The sequence below is a fragment of the Coccinella septempunctata genome, chromosome 9 (assembly GCF_907165205.1).
Source record: "Coccinella septempunctata chromosome 9, icCocSept1.1, whole genome shotgun sequence".
Classification (NCBI taxonomy): Eukaryota; Metazoa; Arthropoda; class Insecta; order Coleoptera; family Coccinellidae; genus Coccinella; species Coccinella septempunctata.
In genome coordinates, this window is record NC_058197.1 from 1,011,395 (window position 1) to 1,023,379 (window position 11,985).

The window sequence follows — 11,985 nt, forward strand, 5'->3', positions numbered from 1 at the left end:
TTTTGTGTCAAAGGCCTTCAATGAAGTGGCATGTTGCCTCACTACCTGCAAAGGAGATAATTTCTAAATGACGGCAAAATTCAATCGCTTTCGCTACTGATTCACTCGGAGTTTGGGCAGCTAATTTAACCTTCATTTTCTGGTCTTTCCAATTTATTTGACCCTTGGTTAGTTTATTAGCTAACCTCAAACCCAACATCCTTCAACTCATGCATGTTATTGACAAATTTCCACGAGGCCACACCATCTATCAGATCCCTTTATCCAAATGTGTTGCGAACCAATTTGAGCTATGACATGGATAAAGGAATACATATAAAAATCGTTTATGCCATTTTCAACTGAGACCGATCTTAACACGTTGACTGCCGACTACGAGAGAACTCGTAGGTAGCGATCTTTTCAAGGACGTCAACTACGAGTTATCTCGTAGGTACTGTATTCACTTGCCATTCTTGTGTTGCTACGATTGAACTCGTAATATATCAGTGCTAATATCGATAGATGGCTTCTTGGGAAAGAACAAAAAATCAATGTTGGCTTGCATGAAAAGACAATTTATTTGAAAACGAATATAAAAAATGTAAGTGTAAGAATTAAGTCAAATTACAGAAGTATAAGAATATTTACTGTTTGTGGAACTTTTTGAAACAATCTTCCACACACAGAGCTGGCTTTTCATTACATACTGGACAGTAATTACGCGTTTCTCGGCGTTTTTTTTCTTGGTTACATATGCGACATGGTTTCGTTGGACTCTGTTTTTTTTTCGGTAGGCGGTAAACTCTTTAAATAATGGATACTTTGCAATTTACTCTTTTTCGTAACGTGTTGAATTTCTTGTCCAATCAATGCGAGCACGAATTCCTCTCTGAACTTTATCAGTTTTATGTTAGAAGATGTAACTTTTTTAAAAATTTTGTGAGCATTGTGGATGTAAATCTCTATAATGTGCAATGCAACCTTTTTGGGCCATCTAATAATCTTTCTTAGAGATGAATAATACGAAAGCATTTGATCTGATCGGTCAATGCCAGACATTCCATTGTTGTAATCTCGAATTATATTCGGTTTCATAGAAATTTTTCCATTGCGATTGGGCACTTCTATCATTTCAACAACATGCATGTTTGAAATGCAAAGGACATCTCGCTTGTCTTTCCATTTGCAAACAGTAACAGGACCATTTCGCTGCCAAATACACTCCCCTTTTTTCAATTTACGATTTACCAAATCTCTAGGGTTCCCTTTTCTGTTATTTCGTAGGGTTCCACACACATACGTTTTTCGTGTATTTAGCAGTTTTGTAAGTGTAACAGAATTATAAAAATTATCCATGAAAACCGTGTATCCTTTATCGAGATAGTCCTCAAGTAAATGTAAAACAACATCAGTAGTGTGGCCTAAGTTATTGTCAGTTTTCTCAGATTTTCCACTATAAATCTTTATTTTCATAACGAGACCATCGGACTCACAAAGTTCATACAGTTTGATCCCATATTTGTGTTTCTTATTTTTTATGTATTGGCGGAAAATCAATCTTCCCCGCCATAGCATCATAGACTCATCAATACAAATATTTTTATCTGGTACATAGTTTCCCGCATAATATTGTTGAAATGATTTAGAATTGGTCTTAAGGTGAAGTGGGGCAAATGCGTCATATGAAATCTTTAGTTCACTTTCAAAGACATCTCAAAAATTCTCTAATTGTATTACATACTTTCTGTTTTTTTTTTATGAAATCTTCAAACTCATCACCTATCACATGCACAAGTTTAAAAAGCAAAATCCAAGTCTTTTCTGCAATAATGATTTAATTAATTGAAAACAAGCTTTATTAAAAAAATACAAAAATAATAATATAATACATATACTAACAACAATTCAGATAATTCTCAAAAACAAAACTTCATTCACTCAATGAATTCAGCATATATTATAATCTGAAAATAACACGGAAAAAATTGTTTCTCCTCTACGACCCATTTTAGGAGGCGGGAGAATACTGATTATGTCATCTTTTTCCACTAAACTGATGTCTTCCTTGGCTGGGTATCTGAATGTTGTAGTCTTATCACCGGTTGAATATTTCCTCATAAATTTGATGATAGGATCCCCTTCTTGAAATTTCATGACCTGTCCTACAAAGAAGCGGTTCATTTTCTTCCCAATAAACCGCGTCAGCACCCAATCATCCTCTGCCAAGTCGTCGAGTTTTTTAAATTCTATGGCATTTTCATCTGATTGGTCTCCATTCATCTGTTGCACGTATGATTCCCAATCTCCTACCTCTTCTTCATCAGTATCCTCATCAAGAGGGGGGTCCTCCTCAGATTCAGATGAAGTATTCTCGGGCATAGATTTTTTCTTCTTTATTCGTAGCGTTTTCTTAGTGGATAGCACTTTAATTTCACTCTTTCGTTTTAATTTTTCAGCCTGCTTGGCTTTCCTTTCTTTTTTTTTCTTTCTTCTTCTGCTTTTTTCTCTTTCAAGGCTATTAATTTTTGATAAGCTTCATCTGTTGTAATAATCTCTGACCCCCTGGCAACTTTAGTTCTCTTCACCTTCTCACTCGTTTGGTGTTGAGCGATGGTTTCAAGAAGTAACTGATGAAATGTTTTCGTATCAGATCCCAACCCAGATGCTAATGTTGAAGGGATATTTCCTGTATCAGCAGGTGGAGTGACAGTAGCTGCGATGGAGGGTTGTGACGTCGACAAATTTTCAGGAATGGGTATAAGATCATCGTTATTACCTTGACAATTTTGAATATTTTGTTGCTCAGAAAAATTTTCAGATTCGAGGATGAGAGTGTTGTATCGTTTCAGACCTTCAGGATCGAACATCTGTTGAAATTTTATTCCGGTTAATGGGAAATATACCAGCTTTCTCAAATCCTTTTCTTACGATTAATGGATCCAAATTCATCCACAAACTACTCAAAATTTTGACGAAGTCGGCTTTAGGCAACTTTTTTCCAATGTGATGTTTTTGCCATTGCACTAGTTTCTTGTCCCAAGCAGTCTTTAAAGGTTTCATGACAGCTAGGTCAAGGGGCTGCAAAATATGAGACGAATGTGGAGGTGAAATTAAAATGGTTATATTTTCTGCGCGGGCTATTTCAATGAGTTTCAAAGATACGTGGGTTGCATAACCATCACACACAACAAGAGCTGGCCTTGCTCCCTTCAGGAAAGGAATGAATGATTTTTCGAAAACCTCTGTTTCCATCCATCCATTTTTCGTGGCTGCATAAGTTAAACCTTCATACACTTCTTCTCTCGGTGGTTGCCAGTTATCCCAAACTGAAACTCCTTTGAATATTATTAAAGGAGGAAGTTTTTCCCGCCGATATGAATATCAACAAGTGTTACGATCTGAATTGAACTAGCCAACTTGCCATCGTCAAGGCGTACTCCATCTGGGACCTTGACGATGGCAAGTTGGCTAGTTCAATTCAGATCGTAACACTTGTTGATATTCATATCGGCGGGTGGTATGCATCAGAATTTATCCTTATTATGGTACTTCTTAATATTTCAGAATTTATTCTGTGATTCTAGCAAATGAGGGTAATATATACATGTGAGAAATCCGTCTGTGATCTTAATTGCTCTGAAAAGATAATTTTTTATGTTTTTTATAATATCCGTGCTTCAAACAAGAACAAAACATATACAAAAAATTTTCTCATTGAAATATAATGAAGATAATAAGAAACTTTGAAGTTGAAACTATTTTTATTTATCATAACAACACTCAATTCCCCAAATATTGTTCGAGCTGTGGAGGCTCAAGATTAAAATATATGCCAGTCTGACTTCTGACTGGTCGACTAACGCAACAGTACATCGTTGACAAATATGTGGAATTGAAAGGTGATAGGTTGCATTATTTACGCACTCACCAGGTAAATCTACGCACGGATAGCTATGTTGGACTTCAAGACTAAGTCACACGTAAAGTAGCAACACAATTGATCGGAAACGAAAAAATTTGAAAATTTGTTATTCTGCCGAGTACTTTTGCCGGAAGTCCAAGATTTATGCAACAGAACTACCAAGATGCAATGGCAATCGTAGCTAAATTCGGAAGATCATCGTTATTCGTAACTTTCACCTGCAATCCAGATTGGCGCGAAATTACCGATAATTTAGGGAGTAAACTTTTGAACGCGCAAGATAGACCGGCTTGGATAGCGCGAGTTTTTGATTTGAAGAGAGCTTTTTTCGAGGACGTCCTAATAAATACAATTTTCGGAACACTTATAGCATACGTGTATGTGATCGAGTTTCTAAAACGTGGATCACCTCATTTACACTGCTGGCTTACTTTGGCAGATGAGGATAAACTACGGGAGCCCAACGATGTAGACAAGCATACATGTGCTGAGCTACCTTGCGAAAATACTCGAATTTTGACCTCAATGATTCATGGACCTTGAGGCGATGGTTTTCCAAATTCGCCCTTTATGGAAGATGGAGTTTGTTCGAAGCGCTATCCTAAATCATTTTCGGAAGAAACATTAATAGATCAAGGTACGCCAATATACATAAGGAGGAAAGATGGTCGTACTGCGACAATGATGAGAAATAATATTTCATACCAGGTAGATAATAGGGACGTAGTCCCGTACAATCCCTACTTGAGTATGAAGTATAAATGTCACAATAATGTTGAAGTAATCACATCAGTTGGAGCAGTTAACTATGTCTTTAAATATATTCATAAGGGACCAGATGCCGCGGTTCTGCAAGTTAGGGACGAGTTCGTTTTTGATTAAATTAAAGCTTACATCCATTCACGATATAATTCTTCGGGGAAAGCAGCTTGGAGGCTCTTGGCTTTACGGATTCAAGGTAAAAGTCTCTCGATCTTTAGGTTACCTGTCCATCTACCAGGAGAACGAACAGTACACTTTGAACAAGGTCAAGAGGAAACGGCACTTCAAATTCAAGAGTCAAAATTATCACTTTTAGAAGCATTTTTCGAATTAAATGTGAATGATACCCCAGCGCGAAAATTCAAATATTGCGAAATTCCTTTGAATTATTGCTTTGATAAAAAACATAATCGGTGGTCGCTTCGAAAACATAAATGGTCGGTAATTCCGCGAATGTATACCATGAGTCCGAAGTACGTAGAAAAATTCAACTTACGCAAAAGGGCTATTCTGAACGTGACGCTCTACGTAGAATCGAAGCCGTATTGCTTCATCAGGGTAAAACTTTGAAGGATTTTGCCAGAAATCTCTCCAGATTTGATCGAAGAAGACTTTGTCATCGGCGACGAAAATTTGGTAATGGAGTCTGACGAATTTGATCCAGAGAGGTTGAATTCTGACAAGCCAGGAATCTTCGATCGCGTTATACGTGCGATCGCGTCAGATCAAGGAGAAAGATATTTTCATCTTCAAAGTAGCAACCAGTACTGCCGACAAGATTTATTGAATGCCATGGAAGATGTGAGGACTGGTAGGAGCACTACATATAGAGCCTCCAAATTATACAACATCCCATATCAAACTCTGTATGATCATCTGAAAGGACGGAGGGGAAAGTCATCCACACAAGGCAGATGTAAAGTTTTCACACAAGATCAAGAACATCTGATTTCAAGAGGTTTGATTGAAATGGAGAGATATGGATTTGGTTTGTCTCGTGAAGAAATTTTGGATTTGGTTGGTGAATACGTTAAAACTACGCAGATGTCTACACCATTCAAAAATTCGAGGCCTAACGCTGATTGGCTGTCAGCCTTCATGAAGAGAAATAACCTGTCTCTAAAAAAACCCCAGAGTGTTGAAATTGCCAGGAGACGTTGCCTGGACCCCTTCATCATATATAGTTACTTTGACAAACTACAGGAAACAATTGCGCGTCTGGGCCTCAGAGATAAGCCTCATTTAATCTTCAATCTGGACGAAACAAGTTTTTGCCGCGACCCATCAAAAACAAAGGTAGTTGGAGGAAGGGGTTTGCCTTGTTCGAGGACGACAGGTAGCGCTGGAAGAGAAAATATTTCTGTGCTACTAATGGTTTCCGCCACGGGAGAAAAACTTCCTCTTTTAATAATATTCAAAGGAGTTTCAGTTTGCCTCCCTGTTCAGGCGTGATCATTCTATTATTAAGTAGTACATAAAAAAAATCCTAACGAAACTAATTACTAAAGAATAAATACAAATACATATAAAAATAACGGTCTTTGGTAAAACTAAATTCATAACAAAACTACTTATAAACAAATAAATAGAAACATATTGAGGCATACCTATTATAAAACAGAGTCAGTTCAGATTGCATTAAGCAATCTAATGACAAATATATCAAATTAATAATATTTTTTGGAGAAATGCAAAATCACATACAAAACTAATAACTGAATAATTAAAAATATGAATATAAAAATAAAATCAGTTCTTGCTTCAACTAAATTGACAACAAACCTACTTCTACAAATTATAAATAAAAAAAAAATTTCTGGGAAAACATGGAATAATTACTTGCTACACAACATTCTTATAAGATCCTGTTGATTAGCGAAGAGAACCATCTCTATTTTCAATCTGGTCTCCTCCATCGTCAATCTTCTTTCTTCCATTTCCAATCTCTTCTGACGTTCCTCTTTAGCCATTTCAAACTTCTTCTCTTCAAATGATTGCTTTCTCTCTTCCAGATTCAATTCTCTCAACCTTAATGCATGCTGGTTCTCATTTTTTTCCAAATACCTGACCGTAGTTTGTTTTAAATTAGGGTTATTTCTTGTCCGCTTTGGTGCTGAAATAATTTTGGTTTCTTATTTTTAATACCATCATTAATGGAATTCAGTGTTTGAGTACTGCTTATTTTCATTCTTAGATTACACATACCCATTATATTACTTTGAGCCAAAGGTCTTATTCTACTGCTTTTTTCGGTGGGCTCTTTTACAATCGGGGATGAAATATTTTCCCCCTCAATCTCTCTTATACTGATGTTTGCCCCTAAGTCAGGATCAATTTCTATATAGCTGTTCACAACTATATTTATTCTCTTGATTATTGTTATAATGAGAGATTCACTGCACATTGCAAATTCTCAAAAGAGAAAATTCATAATCAACAGTGGACCTCATTTTACAAATATGTATTATGGTTTGAAATATATTACCATTTTCACAGTCCTGCAATAAATTTGCACATGCCTTCTCTCTGGCCACCAAACCCTCTTGATAGCACATTTTGTCATCAACAGTAGTTGTGTTCGCAGTAGTTGAAGTGGTTGTGCAAATTTTTTTTCATGCACTCAATTTGATGAAGTAAATCATCAAGTTCAGACACAGGAATTTTTATTCCTGACCTGCAATTTGAATATACGTAATGAAGAAGCATGCTTTATTTCAAGGATTCGAAATTTAATATAAATATTACTAAAGTATCTTCACAAAGAAATTATCTATCGACACACATTTTCTATTCAGAGATAATGAATGTCGATTCCAACAGACAATACTTGAATCCACATTTAACGAACAGCATTCTCATTCATGAACTTACTTTCCTTTCAAGGATTCTGATTTTAATAGATATTTCTTCACCAAATTCTGAATCCTATCTCTTAGAGTCCTTATACTTTTTTCCCGTGATTTGAGGAAGCGAACTCAGTTAGGCATTCGTCATAGGCTTTGCACTGTCCACATAATATCATAAATAAAGTTTTGGTTGCTTTTCTGACCAATATGGAGTTTTCCCGAGAAATTAAAATTATTCCCAAATTTATGAACTAATTTTCTATGTATTCCAAATTATTTAAATTTAAGCACGAAGCGACAATCTCTTCTAGGAATTATCCTCATTATTTTCATGTTCGTCAACATCTTTTGAAACTATTTTTATAAAATGATTGCAGCATAAATTTATGATTATTTTATTTTTCAGTGAGTCCTGTTTTCCTAATTTCAAATATTGGAAAGAAAAACTAAGGTAATCTGCCAATGTCATATTATTCAGGAATAGTTGCGTTTATAAGCGCGAAACTGAAATCGGTTACCACCCTCTTGAACGATGGCCATTTCTTTTTTTGCTCAATTGCAAATGACTTGAATTTAGCAAGCCATACTCCAATCGAAGTTGTATCGTGATCACAACTTAACATCTCAAAAATTGGGCAAACTCTTTTGTTGAATGAGGTTATAAGTACCCCTGCATAATAGAAAATTCCTTTTTTCACGAATTTTGGCCTTCTTTTCACCTTCCCTGTAGAATCCAAATGTGTGATTAATTCACCTTCATTTCTCATTAGAATATCAAGTTGTTCAGAACTGTAGATTTAAATATGACCAACACATTTTATATTTATTAAGTGAACAAAGACACACTATAGTTTCTTATACAATTTATTAGCAATCGATTTCGGCTAAATAGCCATTTTCGGGCTGTCTGAAAGTACAAAGTTTTTAAGTATCTCGCCATGTGGTATGAAATAATTCCTATACTTACTCGTCAATTAAAATAAGCCAAGCATACAACCAAAAAAATATAGATGTCGGAAATTAATCATCAACAACAGTAAACAAGGTTGACAACAATCAATTCATCAAGCATCAAGAATATTTTAAAGAATTTTTTCACGATGTAATTTGCATTCGAAATGATGACAGCTTTTGATCTTTCCTAGGTTAGTTGGGTTCTGTCTTCTGTCCGTTCTTCTTCCTCTATAATTCGACCTCTCTCTGAGATACGATCTATGCAGGGTAGGTTTTTAAGGATGTTATTTACGGGAAAAGCCTTTATCTCATTTATGAGGTTCTGGTCGTTGCCTCTTTTCAAAATCTCCAGTTGTTCTAACAATATCATGCGCCTGAAATCTCTTTCGTGGTGTAAAATTTCCATATTTTGTATTGAGGTCTGGTGGTTATTGTCTTTCAAATGACTTCCCATAGCTGAAGGGGGTCTATTTTTTGTATGTTCTTGAAAGCGAATTTTGGCTGCTCGTGTTGTCATACCTATATAATAGTTGTCGCAGTTTCCACATTTTATTTTATATATCCCATTTTTTTGTTCGTTATTTGTTTTTGTCTTATTGTTAATTGAAAGATTTTTTATTGTGTCTGTCTTCTGAAAGGGGAATTTTGTGTATTCGGTCAAGGAGGAAAAGGAATGCTGCTCTTTGTGGATAGGGGATGATATGAATTGTAGGGTATGATTATGTCTGTTTGAGTGGGCTTTCTGTCGAAGATACATTGCTTTTCAGCTTCTGGGCTCATTTGTATTCGTAGGTCTAGGAAGCTTATAATGTTTTCATTGGCTTTTTCAATAGTGAATTTAACCACAAATTTTGAATTCATATAGTCTAACAAGATGTTTAGGTCTGTGTCATTTCCTGACCAGAGACAGAAAATGTCTTTGAAGGGTCCATGAAAGAGAATGATTTTGTTTCTTAATCCAATATAACTAAAATGAAATGACTATTGTTCTCTTAGAACAATCTACGTCTTTTCTAACGTCATATTGATATTTCCTCCTGGACAATTAAATATTAAACTTGCCAACTGTACTGGTATTTTTTGATATATTCCTTTTTCATCAAAAAGGCAAGAGCAGTTGTCGATAATAAAACTTGTGAAGTATTCACCGTCATTCAAACTGAGATAATCAGTTATTTCGATTTCTGGTACGAGGCAAGGAACATGGTTGTACGCGGTTACAACATAATTTCTAGTTTTTATTTTTCTACTTCTTTTGTCAATGTTCCAGCGGTCCGGAATATTTTGATAGAAGTCGATGTCATTTACTGAACCGTTAGGAAGAAATTCGATATCCCTCACTGTTCGCCATTTCCTTTCCTCGAAAGACATATCATATTTCCGAAGTTTAAATAAAAAAAAGATTTCAATTTAAGAAGCATGTTGTTCCGCCAAAACAACATATCTCGGTAAACCCTAATTACTTTTAAACCTTTAAAGGTGAAGATTACGAGGTCACACCATTCTCTACTAGAAACATTCAATAAACCCTGAGTTTGATAAAAATGTTGAGAATCTTAACCGAGTCCATTGGAGTCAAATCCACATCATTCGGGTCCTTATTTCTCAAAGAGTAAGTGCATTTGATTTGGATTAATCCATTTTTATCAATAAGTCCTTCCGGAAACAGTCTATGAAGGGATGAGTCCCATCTATTATCAGATCGCCCAACTGAATATTAGTTTTAAAAACTTCAGAATATTTTTTCCGAGCTGCTTCTTCATTATCAATACCATGTTTAGTTTCGATGGTATTGAGAATAGGAGGATCCAAGATATCTCTAACAATTTTAATTTTCGTTCCTTCTCGACACCGACAGATTTTAAAGTAAAAGGATGCAGTTAACCTTTTCCTTCTTTCTTCTCTCCAAATTATGGAGTCCCTCTGTGCAATAGATCTTTGAAAATTCAATTCTCTCTGCTCAGAGGACACCTCATTGTTCTTTATTTCCGCCATGCGTTCATCATTAAGTTGTTGGTTTGGTTCAGCCGAATGTTGCGATGGAGGCCGTATTTTCTCATCGATTATATCGATGGTATCAATTTTATACTCCACCGAAATAAAACTATTTTTTATTGTGCCCACATATAACTTCCACTAAAATGGGAATGTTTACTCTTCGCATTTCTGGACCAAGTTTCTTTGGCGCTTTTTTCTTCACTGTCTCAATAATAATTTATACTTGAAGAAGGCTTCTTGATTGTTGAAGAGTTGACTTTTTGACTGTTATAGGGCGTGCGGTTTTTTCGATCTTCTCGTCAAGTTTGATTTTTCCATATTCATATTTACCTGTTTACATAATGGCTTTATATCGTTTTGGTAAAAGCGAATAAATCTTGAACATTTGAGGTTTTTACTGCCTTCAAGGATGCCACATTTCAAATATCCAAAATAGTTTTCAATGATGGTATTGCTCAATCTCTCCTCATCAGCTCGTAATACGAGTCGAGTGCATAATGGAGCATTAGGTAAATATTTCTTCAAAATTGTCTTTAAAAATTCCTCTTTGAAATATTTATTTTCTCTCTGCTCTTCTGTTTCATCAAAGTTATTATGACTGAGTTTTTCGAGTACCCTTTCAGACTTTCGAATCTCTTATAAAAAGGGCTCTTCTGATGGAGAGATCTAGCATCAGTTTGATGTTCTTGCAATTCAAGATCGCATATATCCTCGATATCATTTTTCGGTGCAATTTCCATACATAATTTACTCATACTTTTATTTGTAGATTCGTTCATAGTTTTACTACTGAGTAGAACAACTATATTTCCGAACCATTCATCCAGCTCAACCAAACCACCTATAGTTATTGAAGCTGCTAATAAACCTTTGAAGAGCAACTTTTGATCTTCGTTCTTAACTGCCGCATCAATGTCTTTGCAAACCATTTTCATAAAATGGGCGCAGCATAAATGAATAGTAATCACACTTTCATCAGGTTTATCTGACATCTCAGTTACGTTATAACATATGTTTAGATATTCCAACAAAGTTATTCTGTTGAATGCTTTAATGGCTGCGTGTATTGTGGCGAAAGCCACAAATCCCGAAAAAAGAAGCCATTTATTCTGTTCTTCGCAGCACTATCTAAAATCGTTTAATAGCTTGAATATGGCATTGGAATCATGCTGTGAAGATATAAGTGAAAAAATGGGGAATATTCTTTTAGTGCTCAGCATAATCACAGCAGCATATAAATCGATTCTATTTTTGTCTTTCAGTAAATTCTCTGTGATCTGCCTGTAATTTTATAAAGTCTAAAATATCGTTTTTATCCCTATCAAACTGAGCGAGTTTTTCGGACCGAATATTTCTTAGTGTAGGATCCGAAACGATAGATCTTAAATTTTTTGTTTTATTCACCAGCCGATCATTGCATTTCAGCAATAATTTTTTTTTGTATTCCAGAGTTTTCGCCTCTCAAGTCGTTCCGCAATAATTTTACGATCCACACCTTTTATATAACCTGTGAGTTTCCTT